Source organism: Jatropha curcas, chromosome 6, assembly GCF_041381405.1.
Source record: "Jatropha curcas cultivar XTBG-Jc1 chromosome 6, XTBG_Jcur_1.0, whole genome shotgun sequence".
NCBI classification, from domain to species: Eukaryota; Viridiplantae; Streptophyta; class Magnoliopsida; order Malpighiales; family Euphorbiaceae; genus Jatropha; species Jatropha curcas.
In genome coordinates this window covers 21,716,591-21,740,486 of record NC_143156.1, presented here as the reverse complement: position 1 = coordinate 21,740,486, position 23,896 = coordinate 21,716,591, and the positions used below count along the sequence as shown (strand labels likewise).

Below are 23,896 nucleotides of genomic sequence, written 5' to 3'. Positions count from 1 at the left end.
ACTCAAAAATGGCACACTAAAGTAACCATAGTTGTCCATAAAGAATATGCATTTCATACTATTGCTCTAATTGATTGGGGAGCAGATCTGAACTGTATAAATGAAGGATTAGTTCCTTTTAGATATTTCTCCAAAACCACGGAGGAACTAAACACTGCAGATGGAAGCAAAATGATGGTGAAATACAAGTTAAATAATAAAGTCGTCTGCAATAATGGGATATGTTTCCAAATACCATTTTTAATGGTTAAAGGATTATCTCATCCTGTTATTTTAGGTAACCCGTTCCTCCATATGCTGTATCTGATAAAGAAAATATCGAAAGATGGGATAACAATCGAGCTAGAAGGTAAAGAAATTACCTTGTACTTTATCTCTCAGCCAAAAATAAAAGAGATATATTTGATAAAGAATAACATTAAAAGAAAAGGAAAATTTATAAATTCCCTAAAAAAAGAAGTATCATTTAGGGTAATAAAAGAAAAAATTAATGAAGAAAAAATTCAGCACCAAATTAAGGCAATTCAAGAAGAATTAGAAAAGACAGTTTGCTCTGAAAGCCCAACTGCCTTTTGGGAAAGAAAACGCCATGTGGTAAAATTACCATATGAGCCTAATTTTAATGAAAAAATGATTCCCACAAAGGCTAGGCCCATTGCAATGGGTCCAAAGCATTTAGAAATTTGCAAGAAGGAAATAGCTGAATTAGAAGCTAAAGGGCTAATCAGGAAAAGCCAAAGCCCATAGAGCCGTTCAACGTTCTATGTAGAAAATGCTGCTGAATTAGAAAGAGGTGTCCTAAGATTGGTCATAAATTACAAACCTCTTAACAGAGCTTTAAGATGGATTAGGCACCCCTTGCCCAATAAAAGAGACATGTTAAACAAGCTTTATGAAAATTCCTAAAAATTCCTACTCGAAACAAAAGCTATACAAATTAATAGCAATAAGTATGTCTAATAAATTCACTATTATTACTTGCTATTATTTCCTAATTTGAGTTCTAAATATGTCACGACCCATTACCTTGGGCCGGATCAGTACTAAGACATGGGTAGGTTTAAAACCACTAAAGCCCGTCGTAAACCAAAAATATACTAAATAAATTCCTATTCGACAGAAATGGCCTCGAGCGAATATTATCAATAGTTAAATATCATAAGTCTTGGGGTTGCTTGGCTCGTGCCATCATATTCAATAATACACCAATTTCCAAAGTTCTCTATGCCCATATTAATATTTACATAATAGAAAGTTTAATAGGTAATACATCAATAGTTTTCTAGATTCATTATACGTGACTATCGTAATTGCGGAACAATCTAAGAACTTAAAATTTCAAAATATTTATCAAGGTATCTTCTAGACATCCGATGATAGAGGATAATGAGATCTTGGAAGACCTGTAACTTGGAAAAAAAAATATTAAGGCAAGGGTAAGTGCCTCAACTTAGTGAGTAAGATTAGATAACTTTCTCAACCCACACAATCACACAAATGCATATTTAATTCAATAGTCATTCAACTAGTTATATAACCATAACGTCGATCATGCAAATGGCATAGCAACAACAATCACAAATATTACACCTTCATATAATCACATCAAGTGGAGATTGGTCAGTGGCATCACCCAAAACCCTGATGAGCTGTCCTCACATGTGGTCCACCCTCTCATTATGTGTGCACCAGGGAATCGATCCCCATACATGGCCGATCGATCTCAACCTCACTTGACTAATCTCTCATTTTTTTTATACTCTCTTTTCTTTCCCATACCAACAGGAGGCCACCCTTTGGTTTTCCATATCATCCGTATCATATTTCATCAGATGCATGCACGTGAGGGCACCGATCTCCCCATACATAGCCAATGGTATCAAAGATCACCCTCACAAACCCAACGATGACCCACTTTATTCCAATTTCACGCAAACAAAGCTCATAAGTAGCACGCCACAACTAATCAAATAATATTCAATAGCAACAGAGTGCAGCACAAACAACAATAAACCAAGTAATGCATGTATAACATTTAGCGTGCATGCATAAATACAAAATGCAGGTGGATGATATGAATCATCTAACACTACTCACAGCTTTATAGTTTAGCTAGACGTTGTGCTTCTCTTCCGATATCCTGTTATCCAACATTTGATTCCTTGAGACTTCCAACAATATCTAAAGAAAAGAATTGAAATAAATTTATCATTCATCATACCTAATTGTTATTTCTAGATTCTGATTTCAATAATAGTGTATCTAATCTTTTTTTTTTTCGAATTATTTAATCTAGATATTTTGAATTAACATAAATTCTTTATTTCGGTTTCCCACTCCTAAGTTATCTATTCTAATCTATATATATATATATATATATATATATATATATATATATATGTGCTAGCCTAAGTTCTACGTTTCGATTCGACTATTTTAGTTTCCCAAAATATTTGATTAGTTTTGTTATCTTTATTATTCTTCTAGTTTATATTTTCTTCGAGGCTAAGTCTCTTATTCTATATTATCCATCCAACTACCTTACCAAAAATCTGACAGCATCTCTATAACACCCATTGTTCGATCCCATAAGACTAGATTATAAGTGTCACAATTTTGTGCCGAAGGCATAGAGCCACTATTTAAATCTTAGACTAAAACCTTCCTTCAATATTATATCTTAACATCCATAAATTTAAGAGTCTCTAAAATACAACTTAGAAAATTTCTCAGAAATACTTCTAAAGGACTCCAAGCATTTTCCCTATATTATAAATATCTCATTATATCAGAAAAATCATTAAAGCACTTCTATAAATCATCCATGATCCAATTATAATTTTTAACTCAGTTTCCCCAATATAATATTCAACATCAATTATAGAATCAATAATCCATATAGAATCCATATTTCATTACCCATAATATTTTCTCATAAATGAATTACCTCAAATATAACATTCAAGAATTTTTAAATAAATGATCTCATAATAACTTATCCAGAGGAGTTATAATCATTATTGCACTATCTTATATATATGACTCTAAGATGATACAATAATTAAGATATAACACTCCATAAATCATCATATTAATTCCATAATAAATCAAATCATTATAATTACTTATAATTTATCCACTACTCTGAAGCACCCATCTTACTATTCTTCTGCAACCACCATCTACCACCTGCGCGTGATACAATCTAACGCTCTAAGCATAAAGCTTAGTGGTGTTGATTTCCTCATTTCATAAGAAATCACACATAAGCATATAATCATAAATTCACAAATTTGCATAAAGCTTAGTGGTGTTGATTTCCTCATTTCATAAGAAATCACACATAAGCATATAATCATAAATTCACAAATTTATAACATAATAAAATCCCAGGGCATATTATGAAACATTTCATAATGTAGTCTATTCATAGGCTAATTAAACATAGTCAGCATTTATATCACAGTTTAATCAGATGCCAAAACTTTCATAATCATCATTTGAATATCATAAATTATTTACCAGTTCAAAGTAATCATAATCAATAGTTAATAACTATTAAATCACCAATTAAAATATTCATCAGTCAACATTTAACACTGTTGACGCGTGTTTTTATGCCTCCGCCTGATCCAATGATGATACGAGGATGTGGAATGATGGATTAATGCTATCTAGAAGTCTTTTAGTCCAATGATTTAAATAAAATCAATTGTAAGTGTCTGACTGGGTCATAGCTGCGTCACGCAGCTATGTTAGACTACATGCCGTTTTTGTATTAAACGACATGTAGCTCTGATACAGCAAGTAAGCCGCGTCACGCAGCTATGCTTTGTGCCCTACTTATATAAATAGATCTTTTTTCTCACGTTAAGGACAATTCGGGACGATTTTTAAGAAACCCTAAAACGCATTGTGCGGCCACATTTTCCTCCAAAAAGCTCTTTTGAGTTCGTTTGAAAGAGAATTGCCATTAGAGATCAATTTTAGGTGAATTAAACTAAAAAAGAGAGAAAAAAAAAAAGAGAAAAGAGTAAATGCTTAAATCCTTGGTGACAAAGCTTCTGGATCGCCGTAACCTTCGTTCGTTAAACCGTTTACAATCCTCAATCTGAGGATTAGGTAATTTCTTTACACCTTTTGTGTTTTTTTATTCATTGATTATTTATTTTATTCTTATTTTAGTAGTTTAATCTTAATTGGATTGTATTCTGTTCGTTTTTGGTCATTCGAGGTTGCCCTAAAATATATTCAAATAAAAAACGCTTTAAACAAATAATTTAAAAACAGAATTCGGACCAGAGCAGTTGCGTCACGCATCCAGTAGATCCGTAACGGAGCTGGCAGTTGCATGACGGAACTGTTCATGTCCAAAATTTCGTTTCTTTTACCCAGAAGAGCCGCGTCACGCAACTATAGGCTGCGTCACGCGACTATTCTAGGGTCCAGAAACATTTTTATTCTTTCGAAAAAATAATAAATGTTGTACAAAAATAAAATTTAATTTTTCCAATAAATCCTAAAATGACCAATTCTGGACAGATTATAATTTAATTAAGTTTAGAATATTAAAATGTAAGTATACATGATTTTGGTTTTAGGGTTTTTGGGTTCAAATTTTTATTCGGGTAGAATGTATTTTTTAGGCTCGGTTTGTGGCCCGCCTTTAACCATAAGGCAAGAGCGGATCTTTTATTTATTTTGATTTAACTGCTTTGGATTGGATGATTTGGATGATTATGGATGCAATGACTGAATTTAATTGGGACAATTAATTAATTTTCCATATAAGAACTTGGTTCGATTCATTCGGGTTGGGTTTAAGTAAATAAATAATTTGGCTTTTCTAATTAAAATAAATTAGAAATCGTAAGGTTAAAAGAGGCCGATTTTTCCCGGCGTCGGCTTCCAACAGGCTGGCGTACCCAATTCCCTTACCCAGAATTGCTTTGGTGCGCCTGACCAGTTTTTAAATAATTTTGGCCTTAAATAAAATTGGATTTAAATGGAGTCATTTTTATAAAATAAAATTAGAAACAGTCCCATTGCCGAAATAATGGGTGGCGACTCAAAATTTTTTATAAGACCGATTTATCGGCATCGTATCCAAAAAAATCACTTTTTCCACAATCAAAGCAAAAAGTTTACAGTTTTTCGGATCGCCCTGGGGAGGTGCGAAAACAGATTAGCGACTTCACTGGGGATGCATCCACTAGTCCCCGGTTATTTTTTAATAACTAGTTGGTTGCAATTAGGAATTAACTCTAAACTACGATTTTTAAAATTGTAAATAAAATTGGTTACAAAGCCGTGGAAAATTCTTTAATCGTCCTTGTGTGTTTATTTGCTTTCCTTTATTTCTCTAAGTTCTTGCATTCATACTGCATTTCTCTCTTCCCACCACTTTCTACCCAAATTATCCCTCGGTATCATTATTTACTTCGGAGGTGGATCTAGCCTAAACCTTGCGTTTTAGGCACATCCACCCGAGAATTAGCAATTTTACCAACCGCAAGCCTAGTGCCTTAAACGGTGCGTCAAAAGGAGTAGGCCCATGTAAAAGCCTGAATCCTGTTTGCGGAACCCGGACTTTGTAAGCCCAATGGACCAAAGCCCATGCATGTAGTTGAAAGCCTTAGTTACTTCCCCTAAGGAAAAACCTGAATCTATTTGTTGTTGTTCTGTTGCATTCATTCCGAGAGCTTATATCGTCAATCTCAAAACCCCCTGCTAGTTATCGAGATTAGACCAAATCCTAGGGAACAGATGTCGAAATTTTACCAACAGAACTCGTGTGTGGGAGAGATAAGGTTGGAAGGCACGCATTTCCTAATCTCGTTCCCCTGTGTGTTATAAACTGTTCATATACTGTGACATTCATGCATCACGTGATATTATCTTTTCAGCCATGCATTAATAAGGGCTAATTTTCGGTATGGACGTTTGACCCTTGATTTTGAGAGTGGACCTCTAATTCGTTTTGAATAACATAATGCAAGCGTTTATGGTGAATTAATTCCCAAAAAGTAAAGGGAATTATAAGGGAGTTGCGATTCCTTTGTATTTTCACATTTCTCGCATTATCTGAAAGCAAGCGTGAGAGTGCAAAAAAAACAAAAAATAATCAATCAAGATAAGATCCTGCTTGGGACCATCTGTCCCAAAGGCAAAAGTTAAGGACACCAAAAACAAAAAAATAATAAGAAATATGCCGCTTGGAAATTCTTTCATTCCAAGGCAAAAATTAGGGACTCGAGAGAAGATCGCCGTCTGTAAAATCCACAAGGAACGGTCGACAACAGATAATGCCAGAAATGTTTGAGTACAAAGTAAATTATTGCTGTGTTATTCATGCCGAATTTTAGGTCCACTCGTCGAAAACGAGATCTTATTTCCATACCGGTTATTAGCACATTAGATTTGCATTCCTCATCCTATATGCCTCTATTTTTCATGCATGCATGCAGAACCTCTTTAATTCAAGTCCTTTTATTTATCTATCAGCCAAAATTGATCCGTCCCGAGAAACCACTTCGAGAGTTTGGCACCGACAGCCTGGTCAACGCCTGGTCAGAGCGTCCCCAATCCCTGAGCATACTCCGATTAGTTCTGTGGTCAGTTCAAGTTCGTCTGATTCAGTTCCTGATTTAGATCTGGTTATAGTTGAGATGGCTGACAACACTGTGAATGAGACTAGCTTTTCTCCGGCCCATTTAAAGGCTACAACTGATATAATAGTTGCTGCTTTTGCTCAAGAGAGGGCACAGAATCAAGTTCCTCCTTCTGCAAGTAATCAAACTTCTTCCCCTATAGCTGCGAAAAGGGAGGCTCCAGAACCCGCTTTGGGTAACCAAGCGTCAGCTGATAATGTTAGTCCAGCTGAGAATGATCTGATCAAGCAGCTAGCAGAACTGAATGATAAGGTGGAGAAGATGTCTACTTCGAAAGAAAAGGATCCAGTCACCAATTTCCATGTGGCTGAATATGTCTTGAAGCCCACAAACTCTACTTGTTCCAAGACCTTCAAACATACCCTATTTGAAGGAGATAATGACCCGAGGTCCCATTTGTCCGAGTTCATTCGTGTTGCTCAGATGAACCGGTATGATGAGGAGGATGTGTTATGGGCATTTCCTCAGACACTGCACAAGAGCTATAGAAGGTGGTATGACGGTTTGGATGTGGAGACACAGAGAGATTGGGTCAAGCTTCAGACTGCTTTTCTCAAGCACTTCAGGACAGATGAAAGCGATGAGTTTAGTCTTCGTGATCTGGAGAGCTTAAAGCAAGGAAAGGATGAAAGTTTCTCTGATTATTATAGAAGATGGAGGACAAAGCTGTTCATGGTCCAGAATAAGCCAAAGGATCAAGAGCTGATCCGGATTTTCAGCCGAAGCTTGTTACCGTACTTCAAGGAAAGGATGTTGGCTCAGCCTCTCACCGAATTTTCTCTGGTGCAAAGGGCTGGACTGAATATTGAAGAGCTGTACAAAGAAGAGGAAAAGAAAAACCTGGGGTTTGGTAATTACCGGTCTTCCCACAGTGGTCAGAATAGAAGTGCTGGTAATGCTGCTACGAACCAGTCGGGGAGTAGCAATATAGTTGGAGCTGTTAGTGAAAAAGTGCGAAGGGAATTCACTGATTTGGGTAGACCTTTAAGCACGGTTATGAGGTCCTGCATCAAGAATGATGTACTGTCAAAGTTACCCATTAATCCATCTAGGCCTATTCAGGGCAAGTTTGTTGATCAAGACTGTGAATACCATCAGTGCAAAGGTCATTCTGCTGATAGTTGCTTCAGACTCAGACATGACATACAAGACTTGATAGACAGTGGGAAGATCACCAAGCCTCCTGAGCGTAGCAAGCCAACGCCCGGAAACCATTAAAGTTAATGAATTGAACAAGCTTTTAATCCTGCTTTTTGTTTTTTCTGAATGTTGTTTTGAGAACAATATGGATGGATTTTATTTACTATTTCAATCAATGGGAATGAATTTGATTACTTATTTTCTTATTTCTCCTGATTGTTATGTTCATGGCATTGATTATACCACACGCATGTTTGATATAAATGCATTGCATCATTTTGCATTTAACCTAAGCACCGTCGAAAATCCCAAAGTAATCGAAATCGGATCAGAGTTTAAGCTTGAGCTCAGAAACGATCTCCAAGAATGTCTTAACTGGACTTCAGATGTTTTTGTCTGGAGTTATGCTGATATACCGAAGGTCAATAAGCCAACAACAGAGCATTTCGTTCCTACCGATCCAAACATCAAGCCAGTAAAGCGAAAAAGAAGACGGGTCAAACCAGAGTGGCAAAACAAGATCAAGGCTAAGGTTCAGAAGCAGCTAGATGCAGATTACTTGGAGGTAGTACATTAACCTGAGTGGTTAGCAAACATAGTCTCGGTACTCAAGAAAGATGGGAGACTAAGAGTCTGTGTCGACTACAGCCTCGCCCAAAGATGGCTTCCCTCTTCCACATATAAATTTCTGATCAATAGTGCTGCCAGAATGGGATGTATTCCCTTACGGACAAAAAAAAGAAAAAAAGGAAAAAGAAAAATGATGATAAAATAAAAAATGATAATGTGATAGTTGAAAAAAAAAAAGAAGAAAGAAAAAGAAAGAAAAAGAAAGAAAAAAGAAGAAAAAAAGCCAAAAGTGAGTCTTCCAAAAAAAGTCCGTTTTATTTGTTGACTGTCAAACAAGTGGCTAGATCTATCGAGCGGAACATTTTCTGTCGCTATGGTGCTCCTCATCACATAGTTACAGACAATGGTTTCCACTTCCAAGCAGACGTCATCTTGGAGGGAAATTCAGACCCAACTGGCATGGACCGTTCAGAATTCAGAAACTGTTGGACAAGGGTGCCGCTGAATTGGTCACTTTGAAAGGAAAGCCTTTTAATCAGATCGTTAATCAGGACCAGATCAAAAGTTCTATATCTGAGATGATGATTTCGATTATAAAAAAAAAAAAAAAAAGTAAGAAAAAAAAAGAAGGGGCTAGGTTGAAAACCCGAAAACGGCGACCTAGGTAAGAAACGAGCTCGCTAGGTTGAAAACCCGTAAAGGGCGGCCTAGGCAAAAGTTAGAGTTTAAAAAAAATAATAAAAATAAAAATTTTGAGATTAACGCATGGTGCTTAGGTTAAATGCAAAATCTATGCCATGCATTCGTGACATACTTGCAACCGGTTGCTCAATGTCATCAACCTGACTAGAAGGGGAATAGGCGAATGAGTAGTTAGCATGAACGACCATTGTATTAAAGTAGTTTCTCTTTACTTCTATATGATGTTGAAAGAAGTAATATGACATCCTACTGAATCGAGTCGTTGCATAGAGTCGAGTCGAGTAGGGCCGAACTAGAACCCGATTCGAGCCATTTAACTCCAGAGTGGGTAGAATGGGATGTAACTTAAATAAGTAAGAGAAGTGGACTTACTTGCATAAAACAAAAAGATCAAAGTATAAGGAGTAGGACTTACTTGCACTAAAATATAAAGTTGAGGTATTAAAATGTAACATGTAGAAAATGTAGGTATTATTTGGTAATTGTACCATACAATTAAAGAGATAGTTGGGAAGTATACGAGACTTCCATTTCAGTTTGCTTTCTTCATTTTCTTCATCTTCATCTTCAACGCCTTCTTCATCTTCATCTTCCTCTTTATCTCCTTCATCTTTCTCTTCATCTCCTTCCTTTCTCCATCAATTTTCATGTGATTTAAACACTAAATTCAACCTAGAACTCTATCCAAGTAAGTAGCTTTTCTTAAAGTTCATACTTTTGTGATATTTTAGATGATTTATAAGAGTTATTATGTATAGGAGAGGGGAGCTCAAAGTAGGAGGAAAAGGAAGCTAAGAAGAAGCTTTAAAGCTCTTTTGGTTGAAGGTTTGATATCTCTTTTAGTTTTTCACATTTTCTTGCATGAACACTTGTGTAGTGTGTTGATAATGAAAACATATATTGCTGAATGTTGAATTAGAGGTCTGTAAATGGTGATAAAGCATGGGATGAATTGAATGAATGAAGTAGATATTGATTTCATGCTGAACCAAGTTTGTTGGACTACTGACCAGTAACTTCACCCTGATTTTGACTCTGTTTAACGATGGAATTAGGAAGTGGTATAGAAGAGTTATTTGTTCCTATATGTTTTAGCTGTCCATGAGTTTTTGAATCACCTAAATTGGAGTTATAAATTGAGAGATATGACCCAAATAGTACAGACTGTGCAGGCTGAAAACCAATAGCTGGGCAGACTGGCAGTCGCTACTTGAGCTCAATATTTGACTACCTTACCAACGTAATTAAGAGATGTGGTAGAAGACAAATTTGTAGCCTAATGTGTTATCTAACCATAGAATGTAGAATCACCTAAATTGGAGTTATAAATTGAGAGATATGACCACAATAGTACAAACTATGCAGGCTGGAAACCAACAGCTGGGCAGACTGGCAGTTGCTACTTGAGCTCAATATTTGACTACCTTACCAACGTAATTCAGAGATGTGATAGAAGACAAAGTTGTACCTTAATGTGTTAGCTAACAATAGAATTTAGAATTACTGCAATTGGACTTCTGAATATAGAGTTATGCTAGAATTTGTGAAACATGTGCAGGCTGCCCTGTCATATTTCAAGGCCACATTAGAAATGTTGTTGGCATGCATATGTAGCTTCATGCAACCTAAGATTTACTACTGATTTTGAACCTTCTGAGTTGAGTTAAATTAACAGCAATAAATTCCTTAAACTGACCGGTAGAAATTAAGTTATCTAATGATTGGTACAAGTTGCCTCACGGGTGCATCAATTAGATTTCCATGCAAATTATCAATTATGTGCATTTACTTCGATTTATCTATGATATCCTCTTAAAGCATGAAAGAATGAGACAGCATACAGGTAAACAACATGGGTTATGAATTTGATGAAGAATTGAATATGCTTTTGTTTTGTATTCTTGAAATAAAGATAATATGCTCCATTGAGGTTAAGCAGAAACCATGTAGATAAGACTATGTCGCGACATAGGATAGCAGATCTGCGCCCCATACAGTTTGGTACTCCGGCTACAGGTCGTTGAGTGGATATGATTATATATGGGCCATATCAGCCCAGCCATCCAGTATTCATCCAGTTTCATACAGTATTCATACAGTTCTTCTTATTTCTTCGGTTTCACTGTAACCTTATGGAGCCATACAGTTCGGAGATTATATTATTTCTCAATTATATGATGTAAAAATTTCATAAGTCATACAGCATAATGAACAGTAAGTAAACTACTGAAAAGCTAATGCAATATGTGCTTATATGTTATTTATACATTGATATCATGAAAGTATAATGATATGTGTGCTTGCATGTTTATTTATAAGTTGAGATATCCACTGAGCTTTATTTGCTCAGCGAGTTACTTGTTTAACTCGTAGGTTTTGGAACTGGACCGTAGAGAATCATCTTACAACTGCTGCAGTTCATCTTTGGAAGACCCAGTCTTCAGGGTAGCTACTCAATTTGATATTTTGGTTTTGTCTATACTGATAGCATATACAGGGCATATAGTTGGGCCCATTTCATTTTGAAAACTAGTTTAATGTCTTGTAACTATTAAGTACATATCTATATATAAAAATAATGTAAAAAGCAATAGCCTGACATCATATTCAGCATACATAATGATATTAGCATGAAAGGACATAGGTTCAACCAGATTGTAGCATCTCGGCCCGGTTCAGTCGAGTTAACGGGTGGACCGGAAAGGGATATTACAAGTAAGAGCAATAAAGAGCTCGATTCTCAAATTCTTCTTCCCTTTTGTTTCTAGGGCATGATCGTTGATTACAATACCTTTCTCTCTGCCTATAACGTCAGAATTTGCTCATTTGTTTTGAAGATTTTTTACTATTGGTCCTGCCCGGGTATTGGATCCTCCTAGACACTGATCAAGAGGTCAAATGCTATTTTCCCCGGTGGTTTCCTTGGACGGATCAATAAAGAAAGACCATGAACAAAAGTCCCTAGCACTTAAATAGGCTCATGCATACATGAAGAAGTTGCATATTTTATCTCTTTCTGAATGATGCAGGTGATAAAATGGCCGCCTCATCTTTTCAAAAAAAAAAAAGTATAAATCCTTTTTGTTTTTGTGGTTTTGGTTGGCTTTCATTTTATTGTATTGTCTTTTGTCCATTTTGGAATAAAGTTGATGGGCATTTATGCCCATGTTAACAAGGTGGACCGCTCTTGCAAGTGGGTGGGATGCCTCCTTTTTCGTTTCTGTGGTTTTGTTCTCTTTGTGCAGGAACAAAGCAAAGTCCCAAAAAAAAAAAAAATCAATTTGCAGTCAGTGTGCGGCTCGTATACTTCAATCAACTCGCCACACAGGGGGCAAAATCATCAGATACCCTCAGGTAAGTTTTCTCTCAAACACCGCATCAGGAAAAGTATACCTGAAAATTTGAAACTAGAAAAATTTAGCAATTTTTGCTAAAATTTAAAAGACTTTCGTTAAATTCAAAGTTGCAACGGATGAAAAAATAAAATTTTCAAGGTTTGCTTAAAAGATAATATTTTGGTCTCGGGATGGATTCCAAACTAGAGGCAAAAATAAAATCTTTTGCCCTGATGCAAAATTTCAAATTTCAAAATTCATGATTATTAACGCATGGGGGCATGTGATGCTCCAACATTTAACAAAGGCAAGATCTGTTTGTACACAGAAATTGCTCTTTTCTTTTGCAAATGTTTTCAGGTCAAGCAGTGATGATGAATTACGAAGCTGTTTGGATCCTTTTCTCGATTCGTGATGATGCGTTACGAAGCGGATCGAGTCAATCCTTTTCCTAGTTAATGATGATGGATTACGAAGTTGATCAGGACAATCTCAAACCCTCTAAAGCTGATTAGACTGAGCTGAGGAGGTGAACGACAAAGCCGATTAGACTGAGCTTTGCTGTTTGGATCTTTTCTGGATTCGTGATGATGTATTATGAAGCGGATCGAGTCAATACTTTTCCTGGTTAATGATGATGGATTACGAAGTTGATCAGGACAATCTCAAACACTCCAAAGCCGATTACACCGAGCTGAGGAGGTGGACAAAGCCGATTACACTGTGATTTGGACACAACCAAACACTCCAAAGCCGATTACACCGAGTTGAGGAGGTGGACAAAGCCGATTACACTGTGTTTTGGACACAACCAAACACTCCAAAGCCGACTACACCGAGCTGAGGAGGTGGACAAAGCCGATTATACCGTGCTTTGGATTCTTTTCAAACCCTCTCAAGCCGATTACACTGAGTTGAGGAGGTGAACAACAAAGCCGATTACACCGTGCTTTGGATTCTTTCCAAATCCCCTGAAGCCGATTACACCGAGCTGAGGAGGTGAACAACAAAGCCGATTATACCGTGCTTTGGATTCTTTCCAAATCCCCTAAAGCCGATTACACCGAGCTGAGGAGATGAACAACAAAGCCGATTAAACCGAGCTTTGGATAAAGCAAAATCTGTTTGTATATAGAAATTGCACCAAGCAAAATCTGTTTGTATACAGAAATTGCTCTTTAGACCTACCAAGGCGAGATCTGTTTGTATACAGAAATTGCCATTTTCAAAATCATCTTGAATGTGGCAAGATGACTGTCGATGCTTAGAACGCTGATGTAGTCCGACTGGAGCATTCAGGTAAATTCAAATCTTTCGAGCCAACCAAATTTCAAAATTTATGGTTATTAATGCATGGGGGCATGTGATGCTCCAATATCTAATAAAGGCAAGATTTGTTTGTACACAGAAATTGCTCTTTTCTTTTGCAAATGTTTTCAGGTCAAGCAGTGATGATGAATTACGAAGCTGTTTGGATCCTTTTCTCTATTCGTGATGATGCATTACGAAGCGGATCGAGTCAGTCCTTTTCCTAATTAATGATGGTGGATTACGAAGTTGATAAGGGCAATCAAATCAAAATCCTTCTAGCCAATCAGCCTGAGCTTCGAAGGTATCTTCAAAACCAATCAGACCGAGTTTTGGAGATCATTACCGATCCGACTGGAGCCAACAAAACCGATCAGACTGAGCTTTGGAAGTGACCAAATTCAAGCCAAGATTGAAGGCGCGTCAGTAGGCCACTTTAACATTAATCGTTTCCACAATTAATGATAAAGTGGGGGGGCAAACTGTTGACGCGTATTTTTATCCCCCGCATGATCCAATGATGATACGAGGATGTGGAATGATGGGTTAATGCTATCTAGAAGTCTTTTATTCCAAGGATTTAAATAAAATCAATTGTAAGTATCTGACTGGGTCATAGTTGTGCTGCATCACGCAGCTATGTTAGACTACATGCCATTTTTGTATTAAACGACATGTAGCTCTGATACAGCAAGTAAACCACATCACGCAGCTAACAGATGCGTCACGCAGCTGTGCTCTGTGCCCTACTTATATAAATAGATCTTTTTTCTCACGTTAAGTACAATTCGGGACGATTTTTAAGAAACCCTAAAACGCATTGTGCGGCCACATTTTCCTCCAAAAAGCTCTTTTGAGTTCGTTTGAAGGAGAATTGCCATTAGAGATCAATTTTAGGTGAATTAAACTAAAAAAGAGAGAAAAAAAATAGAAAAGAGTAAATGCTTAAATCCTTGGTGACGAAGCTTCTGGATCGCTGTAACCTTCGTTCGTTAAACCGTTTACAATCCTCAATCTGAGGATTAGGTAATTTCTTTACACCTTTTGTGTTTTTTTATTCATTGATTATTTATTTTATTGTTGTTTTAGTAGTTTGATCTTAATTGGATTGTATTCTGTTCGTTTTTTGTCATTCGAGGTTGCCCTAAAATATATTCAAATAAAAAACGCTTTAAACAAATAATTTAAAAACAGAAACGGACCAGAGCAGTTGCGTCATGCATCCAGTAGATCCGTAACGGAGCTGGCAGTTGCGTGACAGAACTGTTCATGTCCAAAATTTCGTTTCTTTTACCCAGAAGAGCCGTGTCACGCAGCTATAGGCTGCATCACGCAACTGTTCTTCAAAGAACAACTGCGAGACGCGACTGTTTTAGGATCCAGAAACATTTTTATTCTTTCGAAAAAATAATAAATTTTGTACAAAAATAAAATTTAATTTTCCAATAAATCCGAAAATGACCAATTATGGACAGATTATAATTTAATTAAGTTTAGAATATTAAAATGTAATTATGCATGATTTTGGTTTTAGGGATTTTGGGTTCAAATTTTCATTCGGGTAGAATGTATTTTTTAGGCTCGGTTTGTGGCCCGCCTTTAACCATAAGGCAAGAGCAGGTCTTTTATTTATTTTGATTTAACTGCTTTGGGTTGGATGATTTGGATGATTATGGATACAATGACTAAATTTAATTGGGACAATTAATTAATTTTCCATATAAGAACTCGGTTCGATTCATTCGGATTGGATTTAAGTAAATAAATAATTTAGCTTTTCTAACTAAAATAAATTAGAAATCGTAAGGTTAAAAGAGGCCGATTTTTCTGGGCGTCGGCTTCCAACGGGCCGCCGAACTCAATTCCCTTACTCAGAATCGCCTTGGTTCGCCTTACTAGTTTTTAAATAATTTTGGCCTTAAATAAAATTGGGTTTAAATGGAGTCATTTTTATAAAATAAAATTGAAAACGGTCCCATTGCCGAAATAATGGGTATCGAATCAAAATGTTTTATAAGACCGATTTATCGACATCGTATCCAAAAAAATCACTTTTTCCACAATCAAAGCAAAAGGTTGACAGTTTTTCGGATCGCCCGGGGGCGGTGCGAAAACAAATACACAATCACTTAAATCATGCTTCACTAAATTTTCACGTAATCCCTTATATAGTCATATCACTACAACAAACTGGATAAATCCATAATTAGCAGCATGATTAATTATTTATTTAATTACTTAATAACATTACTTTAATTAATCAGCATATACAATTCAGTTCAGTATTCATGTACGTAGAAATATATATTTAATCATGGAGTCACAATATTCAACATAATAAGGCTTAATTCAATCATGTAATAAAATATGCATAATTTAACATGTAATATTAAATTTACAAATCATCCATCAATAAATAAAATCATAACTACATACTTAATCATAGAGTAACATAATTTAGTATAATTCCATAAAAGCAATAATTCAATTCTTTATTTATTTTATAAAAGAAAAACTGTATCTTTAATTAGGCCACTAGCTCACTTAGAAGAATCAAATAGTTGACAAAGAATTCCATAATAAAAATACGACTCGAAAAGTCTATATAACATCAATGATCCATCAGTCGGAATCAAATGGCCATATCCATAAAATGAGGTTCAGTAGCCCTTGTAAGACCCTACGTGTCACATGTAGACAGTACTGTTTTTCCTATGGCATATCATACCTCTATACTACTACTGACTTGACCAAGTGAACTAGGACTGATAAAAGATTTATTATATTTAATTCATTTCTTAATTCACATATCAACATTTAGAATTTACTGTCTCATAAATACACCGGAATCTTTTCTTACAAACTGAAAAATGTTCTCTTTCATAAATTTCATTTTTTCATAAAAATCATATTTTTCCATACTAAATATTTCATCATAATTTCAATTCCATAAAATCACATATTAAGTACATAACCATACTTAAAATCTCATAATTCATATATAACTACATAAATTCATATCATGCACATAAAGAATATTTTATTTCACAAAATATTCAATCATGGCACTTAAATTCATATCATTCAATTAATTTATCAATTATACTATGCGTTCACATAATCATTTTTTTTTCATTAATTGACACAATTTTCAAGACTTCGGCACATTCACAATGTATTAAATCCAACATGACAAATGACCACCTAATTTATCCATAATTTTCATATTCTCTTATATTCTCATAATTATATTCTCATAATTAAAACTTAAATTGATCAATTAATAAATTAATTGACCCAATTAGGATTATTAAATCCACTAATTTATTTTAACTACTAAATCGTTCTAATAGCTACCTATTAACTTAATAGCCATAAAATTATATTATTTTCCTTATTTACCATTAGCTCGCCTAATTAATCTAAATATCCTTTTTAATCATTTAATCAATTAATTATACTACACGTAGTCAATTAATTAAGTCCTAATGATTATCATCATCAATGTTAGTTAATTATCATCCTAATTATAGTCAAGTCCATAGTAATTTTATACTTAGTCCTTAAATCATTCATTTGTTCTATTAACTCCTCAAGGCATAGGTATTGTGTCATGAGTCAATGGAACATATCCAATTTATCCTTGAGATTTTATAATTGGGCTTTAGCCTAATGGGTTTGACCCAATTATCATTTAACTTTAATTATGTCACATAATTCACTAATAATCACATTAGACTTATAATTCACATCATATAACATCATTAACATTTTCATTACATATCATAAAATTAAAATATACTATTTGCACCCCAAGTTCATTTTAATTAACACATCAACATAAAAACACGTTTAAATCATCAAATCACCAATCATACTTCATGAGACTTGAGACCCACCTTAATATATGTTTCATTACCATAAATAATTAATTCAAAATAAGATATTAAATATGAAATAGTGAGAGGTAGCAGCCCCACACTTAATTCCAAGTAAAAATACATCAAAATGCATTTTTCTCATCAATTTGAACATCTGCCATACTCTTATCATCAAATCACAATTATATTTCATTTTAGTCATCAAGATAATAATTTTTAACATGAAAAATAAAGAGGAAAAGCCCTCTAAATGATCAAATATCTAATGCAAAACACAAGGAAAAATTACTCATTTTGCACAAATAAGCTCATATTACATCTATACCATAAAATTATAAAAGCTATCCACCATAATATAAAAATAACATGAAAACCAGGAAAAATAAAAGGAGGACAACCTCAACATTTTCGGACTAGGATTAGACACTAAAAATAAATTACCGCATAAAGCATATTAAGCTCAAAAAATGCAACTTAAGCATATATCAAGGCAAAAGTAACATAAAAATTACATTTTCTTGCATAATAACATCAAACCAAATAAGAAATTTCTAAAATATCTAAAATGGTGGAAAAATAGCACAAACCTCCAAAACACTAGCCTCTAACACATCTTTTCTCTTATTCTTGGAGGTAGAACCTTCTAAGAAAGAAACAAATCTAAAATAAATACATAGATTTAATGAAACTTAAATCTAACTGCATGAATAACATAAATAAATATATGAGAACTTATTTCTAGCACTAGTTTGAAAAATCACTAAGATTTTAGATGAGAGAGAAAGAGATAGAATAGATTTTAGTGAGAGAAAGCTTACCAAATGGTGAAAATTCGGGATTTTGATGCAAGAAGTTACTTAGCTTAGGTACTTAAATATTTGTGTTTGAACTTGTTAAAAAATGGTGTCTTTGATGGTATTGTGAAGAAAAATTGAGGGGAGAGAAAGAGAGCTTGGGTTTGGATTGCTAGGGTTTTGATGAAGAAGAAGATGGTTTGTAGCACATTTGATTATTTAGATCTTATATGAGTTTTAGGCACTTTGGTCATTTCTCCAAATGGACGGTGGCGATTAGATCTTAAAATCTCATCTAAATACTCATATTAATTCATTAATGGCAATATGGTAACTTGCCATTGTGTAGAGACAAGATTGACTTGGTCAAAAGTCTTATAGATAGAAGGCCAGAATTTATTTTAGGTTCCTCTCATCCTAAGGCTAGAATTAGACACTATACTGAGTCTAACTACACATTATAAAAACTCTATATTTATACATATCATGCCATAAATTATTTCTCCACATAATTAAAATTACTAAAATAATTTATGGCACCATAACTCATCTATATGAGCATAAATCATATCTTAATAAATTAAATCTCTACACATGTGAAATTACTAAACTACCCCTATGAAATTATTTATTAATAAAAATTGACCATAAGAAATTCATATTTCAAATTTAATTAATCAAGATTAATATAAAGTCTAATTAAATCCATAATTATTAATATCCTTCTTGGATCAAATAAATATCATTTTCCTATCAGACAATATCATTTATAACCCGGTATAGTAATACCATTTTAAGACCTAAAATTTTGGGGTGTTACAATCTCCCCTAAAACCGGATTTACTCCTATATTTTCAATTTTCTCATTTAACCAATAAAATGCATAAATTTGTATCAACATCCAACACAGCCCATCCATTGGACAAGCAACCACAAGTCAATTCCCATCCTCCATCACTTACAACTTTACTTACTAAATACAGTTATAATGACTACACGTAACTACATGTCTCATCACCTGTCAATTAAATCCACAAGCATTATCATTGTTTCAACACCTAACTCACTTATCCAAATTCATATGTGCTATAATACGCTAGTCTAAGTTCATTATAAGTCTTTTGTTAAGCAATTTCCATAAATTCTAATTACTGAAAATAAGGTTAGTTAATCTCATTGTTTAGGTTTCTGCTACTGAAAGTTTGGCAACATATCCCCTAAAAAGGGTTATCTACCTGCTTAAACAATAGCAATATTATCAATTATTCAATATTTCTATTCATCCAATTCACACGGCTCATCCTTCGAGCGAATCAACCATATAATTCTCATACACCAATTCATCAACAATATAATCCTTGCACAATACCAAATTCAATTTGGTTTCACCATAGCTCAACTACAGAGTTGTAATTTAATCCATAATTTTAACATTAAATTAACCAAAGTCAGATAAACATATTAGATAAGAATTCACAACCAATAATTATGTAATTTCTCCACTTAATCAGTTTCTCAACTTTTCAATATTAGGATCTAACATAACAAGTACTTCATTTCTGTATTAATAAATTATACTAATTTAAATCCCGATTTGTATTATATGAGTCAATCTATGTTAACTAAATTAACTGAACTAACTTAATAACTGTAATTAAATATAGTGAGAAAACAAGATATCAAGACCTAGAGCTCACCAAATTAAAATCGGATTGCAGAACCATGATCGTTGTGACAAGGAGGAATTCTGCCTCTCAAGGTCTTGCCGGAGACCCACTGCACAACGCCGAAAAATCATGTCCCGGAACTTCACGAGGCCTACACCACTCTGCTTGAAATTTGGGGTGAGTTCGATTTTGGCATCACTTCAGAGAACCGATGAGCCATTTGGCAGGAATCAAGCCTGCAGCAGCTAAGCCCGCCGCCGTTCATGGTGGCCTCAGCATTTTCCGATACACACATCAATTGGCTTAGGGAAAATACTCTCCCCATCACCAGGATTCGATTCGAGCTCACTCCAAGGCCTATCTTCGCCAGAATCGGCGTATAAAAGCCCGGAGAATGGAATCGCAGCGGTGCTGATTCCTATTGATCGAGCTTCCTCTCGATCCAGGCCCTTGTCGCGCGAACCATGACCACCAAGTTATTCATCTCATCAAGCGCTTGAGTTTAGAGCTCTCACTCACCGGATCTCATGGCTGGTGGCTGGGGAACAAAGAGAAGATGGGAGAGGGAGTCAGCATCAAGGAGAAGGAAGGAGGAGGAGAAGAAGACCCTTCTCTCTCCTCAACCAGCTTCTAGTAGCCCCTTTTTCTTGATTTTTCAATGGTTCGATCGCGATCGAAGGGCTTTCGGATTTTTCCTTTTGGTTCGGTTTGCGAATAGAGAATACAATATTAAAAAAAATAGAACCTAATTAATTTAAATTCAAAAACTTATAAAATTAAAATTTCGGATCATTTCAAAATAAGTGTATGAATTATTAATTTTTATTTTTATAATTTAATTTTTAATTTTATTAACGAAGAATATGAATGAACTCACCCAAATCAGTGTATTTGATTAGTTTTGATGAAATATCCAAATCAGTGTATTTAGTTAGTTTCAATGAAAGATTGTGCGTGCATCTAAATTGTAAAGTGAGCTATTAATGATCAACTATTTTAATTATCAATTACAAAAAACTAATAATAATAAAATATTTTAATTATTAGTCTATTTAATTAAATTTAATTAAGAATGATTCTTCTAAGAAATGTATTTTAATTAGTCTATTCAATTAAGATTTTTTTTTTTTTTTTTTTTTATGCTCGTTGTGATTGATGCGACAGATGGTATTTGACTTGATAAGTACTTAATTCTAAATTCCTCCACGATGGGATAGATGCATTTTTTGAGACAGATTTCATGTTTAATTTGATAAGTACTTAATTTCATCCCTAAATTTTTATTAAGTACTTAATTAAGTTTTTAAAATTAATTTCCGGATAAATTTACTACATAAATTTACAATTTATTTATTTTATTTTGAATAAAAGGAATAAATAAATAGTAATATATTTATTATAAGTAGTAACATAATGTTATAGTATTAGCTAGTGATTATATAATACTACGTTCATCCTATTTTGTTTACATAGTTTGACAAAACATGCATATTAAAAATTTAATTAATAAAAGTTATTGTACCTTTTTTTACACTTAACTCGTCAAGATATTAATAAAAGCCATTTATTTAATGAATAATTATAACGGTTATTATAAAAAAATAATTATTTACATATCTAAATTTAAAAGTCTTGCAAACATTTTAGAACATCTAAAAAAGGATTAATAAGTAAACAAAATGAGGTGGAGAGAATATTAATTTTCTATTTAGAATTAAATTAAACTATGGATGATCATAGATTGAACTCGGATCAGATTATGCAAAATCCATATCCGATCCATGAAGATTTTGATATATTCATATCCATATCTGCTCCGCGAATATCAGATGTCGGATCCAATATTATCATTTTTTATTATGTTTAGAAGAAAAATAAAAACAGAACAATAATCAATAAAAATTTATATTATTTATTGTGCATGAAAACACAAAAATTACTAATAATAATTGAAAATATTGCATACTATGATAACTAGAAAAGACTTTAAAAATTATAAGCGCAGAAGAAATCATGTCAATAGTACATAATGTTTAACTCATATTCTTTTATTTGAAGTAGAGATTAAAAAAAATACGAAGGTAAAAGAGTTGAGATAATAATTTAAAATATAAATGGAAGAGAAAGAAAAAAAAGAGAAGAATAAAGACAACAGCACATCTATAATTACAATTAACAATTTAGAAATATAAGAAAAAAAAAACAAAGTTACCTTTCACAATTAGATTCAGATCAGATTATGCTATATCTGTACTCGATTCATAGCGGATTTTATTTTTAAAATTCATATCTGATCCATTTCGGATTGGACCGGATATCCAATGGCTCGGGACATTTGATCATCTTCCTAATAGAATTTATAATCAAATAAAAAATTAATATAACCAATCAAAATCAAACTTGGAGAATTTCCTATTTTGAATTAGATTAAACTTTCTAATAAAATTTAAATTCAAATAAAAAAAAACACAACCAATCAAAATTAAACTACTTTTATTTTTTCAACCAATAAAATTAAAGTTTTCAATGATATTCTTATCGGTCCATAAACTTAGCAGGGCATTTTAGGAATCCATAGCCCCTCATTTGTACTTTTACGTATATTAATCTTTTTATGCCGTGTGTTGTACATTGATTATAATTATTATTTGTACTCGTTTAATTTTTTATGTCATTGCTCATTTTTATTTATTATTTATACTCATTTTTTATTTTTAATATTAAATATTGATTATAATTTGTCCTATATAATTTAGATTTTATATGTTCTAAAACAAAATTGTATATATTTTTAAAATTAAAATTTCAATTGTTCATCATCCCACACACATATGTTAATTTTATTTAAAAATAAAATTTAAAAGGTTTAATTACATATATTCTATTTTAAAATTTATTTTTTAAAAAATATATCAAATCAAATTATACAAACAAAAAAGAATATTCAGATATATTTTTTTTCGTTTTTTATCTCTATCTTAAATAAAATATTTTAAATTATAATAAAAATAGAATCAAATATTTAAAAATAAAATTTAAAATTTGAAATGATTAATTATCTATATATGTTTATTTAAAAACCAACCAACTAATAAACTATAATTTTTTAATTGATCATATTTGATTTTGTTTCAGGATATTTAAATTTCATTTAGAACATTATATTCCTTTATTTTTATTTCTACATTTATATATGGCATAGAATAGATGATAGGTTAGTACTTCAAAATGTGCATTCTATAAATTTGTAAATGTCAAAAAATTCACGGTAGAATTTCAGTTAAAATTAAAGAAACTTCACCGTAAAAACCTAAATGGCCGCACGCAACAGCACCCATGATGTTGCAGTGCCACGGACCTCTTTCGAAATTACGGAGCGAATGTGCCAGAAGATCATATCCTCCAATTCAACAAATTAAGCGTTAGTCATCAGCTACCCTTCTCTTAAGCTTTTCTAGTGTCATTAGTTAAGGCTTCAGTTCAGTTTCGATTTTCATATAAAAATAGCTAACCCTTTTTCCAACTGAAAAAATCAAACTGATTTAATTAAAAAAGTAAATCAAGCCTAACAATCAAACCAAGCCACAAAAAACCAAATATGTTCAATTCTGTAAACATTTCAGTTCGATTCAGTTTCTCTATACAAAAGTTCAATTTATTCAGCTTATACCGATTTGGCCTTATTTAAACCAAAGGACTAAATCCCACCCCCCTTAATGGCTCTTTCTTACACTACGGTTTGATTTCTCATCACAAGCCATACATACAACTAAAACCGATAGAGAGCATAATCTAATTCCACAGAAAATCACAGAAGCATGCAACCAA

General features: G+C 33.4%; 1 long non-coding RNA gene across 9 annotated transcripts; it reads right to left on the bottom strand.

Annotated features, from left to right (window-relative positions):
- Window positions 1–1,112: 1,112 nt before the first annotated feature.
- LOC110010334 (uncharacterized) lies at window positions 1,113–20,813 on the bottom strand. Of its 9 annotated transcripts, none has more exons than XR_016321423.1 (5): window positions 18,426–20,763; window positions 18,195–18,250; window positions 3,126–3,189; window positions 2,098–2,181; window positions 1,113–1,403 (listed from the first exon to the last, which is right to left on the bottom strand). It is a non-coding gene; the product is annotated as an uncharacterized LOC110010334 (long non-coding RNA). The 9 variants fall into 9 exon arrangements; XR_016321427.1 differs by having other exon boundaries at window positions 18,195–18,247; XR_016321426.1 differs by lacking the exon at window positions 3,126–3,189.
- Between the last annotated feature and the right edge of the window lie 3,083 nt (window positions 20,814–23,896).